This window comes from Leopardus geoffroyi, chromosome B4 (genome assembly GCF_018350155.1).
Source record: "Leopardus geoffroyi isolate Oge1 chromosome B4, O.geoffroyi_Oge1_pat1.0, whole genome shotgun sequence".
NCBI lineage: Eukaryota > Metazoa > Chordata > Mammalia > Carnivora > Felidae > Leopardus > Leopardus geoffroyi.
In genome coordinates this window covers 122,303,071-122,312,600 of record NC_059341.1, presented here as the reverse complement: position 1 = coordinate 122,312,600, position 9,530 = coordinate 122,303,071, and the positions used below count along the sequence as shown (strand labels likewise).

Genomic DNA, 9,530 nt, shown 5'->3' with positions numbered 1-9,530 from the left:
GCAGTACAGGTAACCATTGGTGTATTACTTACTGAGGCATTTCGTTTGGAACCAAGGTAGAGTGGGATCTATTGGTCCCTCTGCTATCTCTTGTGCTCTCAATATCCCTCTCATTGAAAAAAAAAGAATCAAAATAAAATCTTGTTATAAGAGGAGCTATTTCCCTAATTTAGGCAAGTTGTACACTAATCCTATCTTCCTATACAATACATATAATATTTGCACAGTATGCAGTTGTCAAGATTGTTCCTCAGTTCCTAATGAAGATGAGGATTAAGAGAATGATCCTTCTATTGATAAAAAGCCTACACTCCAGTGATTGCCTCCTACTGTCATTCTAACAAGTACTGTTTGAACCCCTACTATGTTCCAGGTACTGCTTTTTGTGCTGGGGATACTGTGGTAAACAAGACAGGCAATGTTTCTCTTCCCATGCAACTTACATCCTGCTCTTTCCTGACACAAACCATGGTAAGACAAACTTAATGCTGATGACTTTAAGATTTCCACTTATTAGAAGCAAGGTGAAGGAAACCACAACATAAACAAGGAAATGTTTATGGAATGTCAATTACACTTGAGAATTTAAGGGGCAAGGATATCACTTTTTAAGATTAAACATTTTATGGAGTGGAAGCCTTCATTTTTAATGAAATTGTATAGGAAACAAGGGCACACAAATATTTCCTATTTGCAGCATCTGCTCACAATACATCTCTGGGTCACACAAGGATGAGAGCTGGCTCTCCTCTGCATGTTGAGGGCATTTTGGTGGAATTGTTTGAAAAGCATTGCCCATGAGTTTATATCTCCTTCGTAGTGTTCTTGGGAGAATTAGATGAGATTACCAGTGTAAAACAGCTCACATTGGACTGGCATGTAGAAAATGCTCATTCCGCGAACAGTGTGGAACATCCTTGGGCTTTGGACAGATCAGGGTTTGAACCTTTGCTTCTCACTTATTTGTTGGGGTATCTCTGAGTGTCATTTTATGTATCAAGATCTCTGTTCTTGGAATCGGGTGCCTGTCTATTCCTCTTTGAGGGCTCTTTCCAAACTAGGTTTTTGAATAGGGAAGAGAGAAAGAGTCTTTGTTACAAAGAGGAGGAAAAATTCAGACCATTTGCATACCAGAGCATTTGATTTATATTATAGGAAATGGCCAACATAAGCAGGTGATTGGATTAGATTGTAAATATTTCACTCAGAGGCTGAGAATGAGAGGGCTGTTTCCTTCTTCTCCTTCACCTAAGCACAGCACTTGAAGCCTCTTCTCTCAACATATTTAAAAACTGCCACTGGCTCCACCAAGGATAATATTGATGACCCCAGTTTAGTAGTCACATAAATCATAGGCTAGAAAGAATCAGCAAAGCCTTAGGGTAGGACAGAGGGGCAAGAAGAATGATGAGGCCTTGGAAGAAAAGAGAGAAGGCATCTAGAGGGAAGGGATTGCCCAGTTGCTGAGGATGTGTACAGATTAATAGGTGGCTCAAGGGAAAATCTCGTGCATGCTTGATAGAGGGACGTCCTTCCCTACAGTGTCCAAAGAAAGAACCCAGTGGAGAGGTCACATTTTGGATGCTAATACTACTATTCTTTATCTCCACGCTCTTCTTTAAACTCTAAAATTTAAGACCTCAGCACTGAGAATAGTATGGTGCTACTCCACCCACCCTGCCAACCACCACCTCTGTTTATAATTGTGACTGGTTTGCTGAATGAGTTGAATTTGGTGGCGTAAAACTTCTTCTGGCCAACTCCATGTTCTGATTAATTTAGTAGTAATTGTGACCACCCTGACCACAGATGCTTCCCTCTATCTAGATAGAATGTTTTCTTATCTTCCTTCCCTTGGCAAACTCTTAACTTATCCCTCCAGAGTCAGATGGGGCATCATCTCCAGGAAACCTTCCTTGATTCTACCCGGAACTTCCTACCCTATGGCTAAGTAAGACATCTCCACCCTGTGGCTAAGTAAGTATGTTAGAGTATCTACTGGTAACCTCATTCATCTTTTTATTGCAAGGAGCTAGTCTAGGTCCTGCCGAATAAATAGCTGCTGTATGACTATTGTATTTGTTGCTCTTCTTATCTTTGGTAAAAAAAAATGATAGTATAGGCATCTCCAGTTATGCATATTTGCAGATCAGTTTCCCTGGGAAGCAGACTCTGAAATGGAGTTTTATGTGCAGGAAATTAACTGGGGAGAGCTGTCAGGCAATACATATGGAGTAATGAATGAAGCAACAATGTGCCAGAGGAAGAGGTTGGGTAATAAGGCTGCCACAACAAAGGCCTAAGCTAATCCCTTTAGAGCAGAATTGGCCTTACAAAGTTGTCCTCGGTTGTCATGAATTGGAGCAAGAGACCAAGCCTTTTCACCAAGGCTTTTCAGTCAAAATGTGCAGGCTGCCTTGAGAAGGGGCATGATCTTGAATGCAGAGGCTGTCTTCAGCTGAGGCTAGTGTGGATATAAGCCATCATAGCCTCTGCAGCTGAGGGAATGCAACGGGAGGGGAGATAGGATGATACATTCCTGTGTCCATCATAGTCCATGCCTGGTGCTGCTTGAATCCACCTGCTTGAATCCAATAAAGGGGCTTTCTTGAATAGTAAACATGAATACACTCTTCCCTAAAATGTCTATGCCCCAACATGGGTAAGTACCATGACATCCTGGTTTACACATCAATCTTTTATCAACTGGTGAGCGTGAGTTTTTTCTAGGTAGGGTTATGAACCTAAAATTTGAGAACCAGATTTTGAATCTTAGAGAGCCTGCCAAGATATTTGGAAGCCCTTTGAAGGCATTTATAAGGCTTTTCATTATTTTTCTGTGAATATTTCTTGAGTAATAGAAATTTCTTAGAAATGTAGCAATCTGTGAGAACATTTAAAATGAATACACACAAAAAAACCTTGGGACTGTAAGTTTTGTTGTTTCAACCCATGCAAAATAGATCCTGGACTAGGGACCCCCTTGTATCCTTGGTCCTGAAAGTAATTTGCAAAGTCCTCCATGAACATCAAACTGGATTTTCCTTTATTGATACCTTTATTTGAATGTTAAAGTTTAAAAATTAAAGATGGTGACCAAAGCAAAGTGAAACTATGAATTTGGAAATGCAGCCTCTTAGGTCTGAGGGGTTAGTTTGAGAGCACTGAAGTTTCAGTGGATGGTGAGAGAAGCAAAGAGGATTAAACCAAGTTTCTGTGCTCAAGTCTTTAGTGAAATTAGAGTTGGCACAGTTTTCTTTGGCTCTGAATCTAAGCCATATTCTGAAAACAAGGTGGGGCCACTTCCAAGAATAACCTGTTCTTTGGCCACTGGGTATAAAGTAACTTAGTAAGTTTTTGCATATATTTTAGGGCTTCTAGTCTCAGATGGGCTTCCTGCTGCATTGCTAGTCAAATTGAGGTGATCAAGCTAAAATGAGATCATTAGGGGAGACTCTAATCCAATATGGCTGATGTCCTTATAAAAAGCTTGGAAATTTGGAGACAGACACAGGGAGAGAATGCCAAATGAACATGAAAATGGCCATCTACAAGCCAAGGAGAGAAGCCTGGAATAGATCCTTCCCTCAAGGCTCTCAGAAGGAATCATCCTTGCCAACACCTTGATTTTGGACCTCTAGCCTCACCCAGTTTGTGGCATTTTGTTACATTTTGCAACAAACTAGAAAACTAGTACCTGAATGGACTTTTCCCCATTCCTCACAGAGAATCATAAACTGTATGGGATGGGTCTTCCGTAGCAGGTAACAAAGAGAACTTCAGTGAAGCTAGCTCAAGCTAGTTTAAGTGAGAAGTAGGAATTTGTTTATAAGCGCAGATGGTCTTCTTAGAAACCCAAGTGCAAAGGTGTGCGATGGGCCACAAGGACAAACTGGAACCAGTGTCTCACTTATTATCAGGGCTGGTTCTATCTCTGCAGAGTGACTGATTATGAGTCTGTAGACTTTAGCAAGACCAACAGATAGGTTCCTAAGTTTACATAGTTGAGGTCCAGTTACCAGAGAATGACCAAAATCTCACGGTACCAGACCAGGGGGAGGGACACTAGCTCAGCTGTAGTCACTGGTTTTACTCCTGTTGTCCCTGCTTCAGACCAGTCCCATACCAACATTGCTGCCAAAAGTGTCCTCTGTAATCATGTGGGTTATGAAGGGAAAGGAGTAGGCTGGTTCATTACTTAGGGCAACTGTAACAAATCACCACAAACTACATGGCTTAACACAACAAATTTACTCTCTCACAGTCTGGAGGCTAGAAGTCCAAGATCAAGGTGTCAGCAGGGCCATGCTCTTTCTGAAGGCCCTAGAGAAGAATCCTTCCTTACCTCTTCCTGGTGGTGACTAGCAATACTTAGCATTGTTTGGTTTGTAGTAGTATCACTCCAGTCTCTGCCTATGTTTTTCCATGGGGTTCTCCCCTCTGTCTCTGTGTTCAAATTTCCCTCTTATAAGGATACCAGTCATTGCATTAGGGCCCACACTAATCCATTATGACTTCATTTTAACTTAATTATATTTGCAAAGACCCTAGTTGCAAATACGGTCACATTCACAAGTACTGTGGCTTAGGACTTGAACATGTTTTTGGGGAAAACACAGTTCATCCCACAACAGATGAGCGATCCAATCGTTATCCACTCCACAGACTTCTAACACTTTTATTAGCTCCTGCTTTCTTTGACTTTTCTATCTTCTGAGACTAACTAGATCTTCTTGAACCCAAAACCTAAATTTCCAACCTCACTGTATGTTAGCTACCTCATCAGTCATCTCTTTTGTCCTCCCTCTTACTCTGAAGAAAAGTCTAGATAGGGTTATTGGATAAAAGACAAGACACACAATTAAATTTGAATTTCAGCTAAATAATGGCTAAGTTTTTAGTATAAGTACATCCCAAATATTGCATGGGAGTCTTGAATTTTATTTGCTAAATCTTGCAACTCAAGTACTGCACTTAAAGAACTGGAAGTGTTCTAGATAAAGCATGTGTTCTTCAGGATGCCACCACACCAAAATATCTATACCTGACCTGTTATATTCACTTAAGTTATCTGTTGCCTGTTGGTATTTCAGTTTGCAATACCTAGTCACCCTAAGTAAGATTGGAGTTAGAAGGTGAAAGTCGGGTGGAAGATAACCAGAGATGGAACTAAGGCAAAAATACAGAGATGAAGAGGAGAGGGATAGATTTGAGAACCGCTAGGTTGCAGAAGAAAGTATTTGATGTCTTTTTGAATGACTCTGGTTTCATCAAGTGGGCTACCAAATAAAGTTAGTCATGTTGGGTGTGGGGTGTCCTTTAGGTGGTTGGGTGTGGAATGCTCAGGGAGGAGGCAGGGGCTGAAGATTTAAATTTAGAGCCATAAGCATATATTGAGATGTGAAAATTGAGATACGAAAGTATTTGGGATTTCCTAAAGAGAAATTATAGTGTTAGAAGGAAAGAAAATCCTGTGAACGACCAATATTTAAAATGCCAATGCCCTATTTGTTTAAATTTTTAAAATATTTATTTGTTTTTGAGAGAGAAAGACAGAGCATGAGCAGAGAGACACAAGAAGACACAGAATCTGAAGCAGGCTCCAGGCTCTGAGCCATTAGCACAGAGCCCAATGTGGGGCTTGAACTCACGAATCGTGAGATCATGACCTGAACCAAGGTCGGACACTTAACAGTCTGAACCACCCAGGCGCCCCAGGCCAGTGCCCTATTGATATGAATATTTAGGTTCTGTAGCACTATTTTCTTATTTCATACAGTGTTACAGTACACAAACATCTCTGTCCATCTTCTTACTTGGTTCATTTACTTCCTAACCATTTGAAATGTTAAATAAATTGGAAGGAAGGAAGGAAGGAAGGAAGGAAGGAAGGAAGGAAGGAAGGAAGGAAGAGGGAAGGAAAAAGTTTAGATTCCACCAGGGTCTACCACACGGACTGAAAAGGCCATTTGGCCCAGGACATTCAGAAAGGATCTCCAAATCACATCTCCAAATGAAATTTTACCTATATTCACCAAGATTACATCTCTCAGCAACTTTAAACCTGTGTCCCTATCAAGTATATTTTGAATTAAAATTGTGGGTTCGAGCCTGTGTCGGACTCTGTGCTGACAGCACTGAGCCTGGAGCTTGCTTCGGATTCTGTGTCTCCCTCTCTCTCTGCTCCTCCCCCACACATGCTCTGTCTCTCTCTGTCTCTCAAAAATAAACATTAAAAAAATTAAAAAAAAATTTTTTTTACAAATGCTTTAATTGCTTTTTATTTATTTTTTTTTTAATTTTTTTTCAACGTTTATTTATTTTTTGGGGGACAGAGAGAGATAGAGCATGAACGGGGAGGGGCAGAGAGAGAGGGAGACACAGAATTGGAAACAGGCTCCAGGCTCTGAGCCATCAGCCCAGAGCCTGACGCGGGGCTCGAACTCACGGACCGCGAGATCATGACCTGGCTGAAGTCGGACGCTTAACCGACTGCGCCACCCAGGCGCCCCTTTAATTGCTTTTTAAATAGTACAATTTCTACTCCATATTTTGCTTTGTTTAAAAATTAACTTGTTAAATTGTTAACTTATAAATATGTAAGAAAACCTACACATCAAGTAACCATGTGTTTACGTTTCTTTACTTTTTTATAGAGTTGGGAGCTTCCAGAAATAGCAACAGCCTGGACTTCTTTCTGTGTGTTCCTTCATCAGACTTGACCTGTTTGAACCAATGATTGCACTTAGGAAAGCAGTCTTGGGTCTTCCGTAACTTAAATATGATTATTCTTCAAGATCTCAAACCAAATCTTGCTCATGATTTTTTATGTCTGGGTTGTTATATAAAGGCATATATTTGCAGACTATTGCTTGGTTTGAACTGTGAGGTTTTTCTTCCTAATCCAATTGAAAGGGACCATATATATTTAAGTTCTGGATCCTTACTAGATAGAAGAGAGTTCAGGATTTTAGATTGTGCTACTTGCATAGGATGTAGGTGTATATTTACTAAAACACACATGGCTATACATATGTTCAAGCATCTCTTTGTAAGAAGGGTCCAGTATAAGTGGGAACATTGCTTCTACTATTCTCGTGAGGCAGTATTGCTTACTGATTAGGAGCACTAATTCCAGTCCCAGACTGTCTGAGCTTAACTCAGTCAGCTGCACCAACTGTAAACTAGCAATCTTGGGTAAGTTAGTTGTTATTAGTCTCTATTGTTTCATCTGTAGAGTGGATATAATAATAGTTCCTATTAATAGTTATACCTACCTCATAGGGTTGTTGCAAGGGTTAAGAAAAGTAAAAAACAAAAACAAAAACAAAACAATGTTAATAAGTTAAAGCACTTAGAACAGGGTCTGGCATATAATAGAAACTATATGTTAACTACTATCATTCTACTAGAATTCTAACAGGACTGGCAGTTTCCTAAGTGCCATGTTTCTCTCATTCATTACTCAAATAACACATGGTATCCTGGATGCCTGGATACATCAGGTACTATGCGAGCTTCTGGGAAACAACAAAACAAAATGCCCATTTTCCATTTCCTTAAACAAAAACACAACCCTAATACACACATCTTCTAAAACATCTTTGTGGCTGGGGTTGGAGAGATTCCTTTATGTAAAGCAGGAATCCTGGAAGCATGACCATGCTCTGTGACTCACCTGTAAAGAACTCTGTCACTTTGCAAGAGTGAATAATGCTGGGAGTGCGTTGAGGTTCCCAATGCCAGCTCTTCCTGAATATGCATCTGTGTAGCTGTCAGAGCTGCCAGCATTGTCAGCGTATGGTGACACCAGGATGGGGCTTGGTGTGGGAACATACGGTTCCTAGAGTTTGCCCTGTTGGCCTCCTATGGGGTGGCCTCTGTCCTACTTTCCAAAAATCTTCCTCCTGCTAGTCTGAAGCCAGGGTAATGAGACTACAATTATTTACTTTGAAAATTTTGACTGTATTCCAGTTAAATCTTTTTTTTTTAAGTTTACTTATTTATTTTGAGAGAGAGAGAGAGCGCGCGCGATGCAGGGCTCAAACTCACCGTGAGATCACGACCTGAGCTGACGTTGGATGCTTAACTGACTGAGCCACCCAGTGGCCCCCCCCAGTTAAATCTTTTGTACATGTTGATAAGTCGTTTGCATTATTAGAAGGGCCAAGGGGCTCCTGCAGTGTATTCCTTTTCATTTTATTTTTAATTTATTTTATTAATTTTTTTCCTTTTCATTTTATTTAAAAGGAATTGATGGGAACTTTTTCACTTTGCATTAAGGAGGAGAATGTGGAAGGGGGGGAGGAGGGTAAAAGAACTAACATTTATTTAGCACTTTCTCTATGTCTGGAAGTTTATGTATGTTGTCTTTGGGGGAACTCAGACTAGACTAAGGTCTGTGAGGCCAAGGCCACATCTTTACCTATCTATACATGTACTGCAGCAACGAGCACACTGTCTTGTCTATCGTAGATGCTCCATGTGCTGAATGATATGAACATATACACATGACATATGCACATGTCTGTCTATCTACCTAATCTTTGCTAAAGCTCATGTCACTTAAAATTATAATTACCTTGGTCTCAGTGAAAGACCATCCCATAATTTCCATGTCAAGTAATTGATTTTATACTTAACTACCATGTGATAGCTGCAGAGCTAATTAACTCATTATTATAGTCCTTTGAGCATTTAGATGTCTTCAGTGGTGTAGATTGAATTCATCTGTCGGTTTAATGAAACTAACTTTTTAATTAAAATGGTAACATTGACCTTATTTTCATCCGTAAAACAGAACTTCCCTATCTTCTTATGTAAAATTTGGGCGTTGAAGAGCAGTTGGAGATGAAGCATGCATATTGGAAAGTTGAATGGGTGGAGAGGTAAAGTGTGGTCACATTAGGAAAGTGAATTGGCATCTCAGGTTTCACTTGTCTCTACATGTCTTAACTATTTTGGGTCAGGATTCAGAATTGAGATGAACTAATTGGAGAATGGTTTGATGGACCTGTCCCAAACCTTGGCTCACAATCCTGATGACGTTTCTGGACTTAAACATTCTTCTTCCTAGAGGTCTTCTAAGCTATTATCTGTAGCTGTCAGTGCGTATTCCAAATAGGTCCTGGTAGTTCTTGATGCAACGCACGTCTCTTGCCTCTCTCCTTGCAGTTCACGGATGCTTCAAGTCAAGGGCTGCAGAAATTCATTTGATAAAGGATCATAGAGTAGAAGATCTTGTTGTTGTATGCTAATAGTGAAGTTGCATTAAATGCATATTTAACTTGCATGAAGGAGAGTACAAATTGGAAACATGCCCAAATTGCCATGGTTGATCTCTAGCACGGCTTCTTCTGAGGCTGCCCTAAGTTCTATTACCTCTGAAAATTTGGGGGGCTTTAAAATAAATAAATTATATCCCTTCTTCTCTTAAGTTTCATAGAATGGACAGTTTGTTAGGGGTTTGTGTGTGTATGTGTGTGTGTGAATCTCTGTCACCGAATTCTTCCCCAGGTGGGGTTAGTTGA

At 40.2% G+C, this 9,530-nt stretch overlaps 1 long non-coding RNA gene across 1 annotated transcript; it reads left to right on the top strand.

Moving 5' to 3' along the window:
* Positions 1-372: 372 nt before the first annotated feature.
* Positions 373-6,868, top strand: LOC123589893. Its single transcript, XR_006708506.1, has 3 exons — positions 373-471; positions 1,883-1,977; positions 6,657-6,868. It is a non-coding gene; the product is annotated as an uncharacterized LOC123589893 (long non-coding RNA).
* Positions 6,869-9,530: the final 2,662 nt, after the last annotated feature.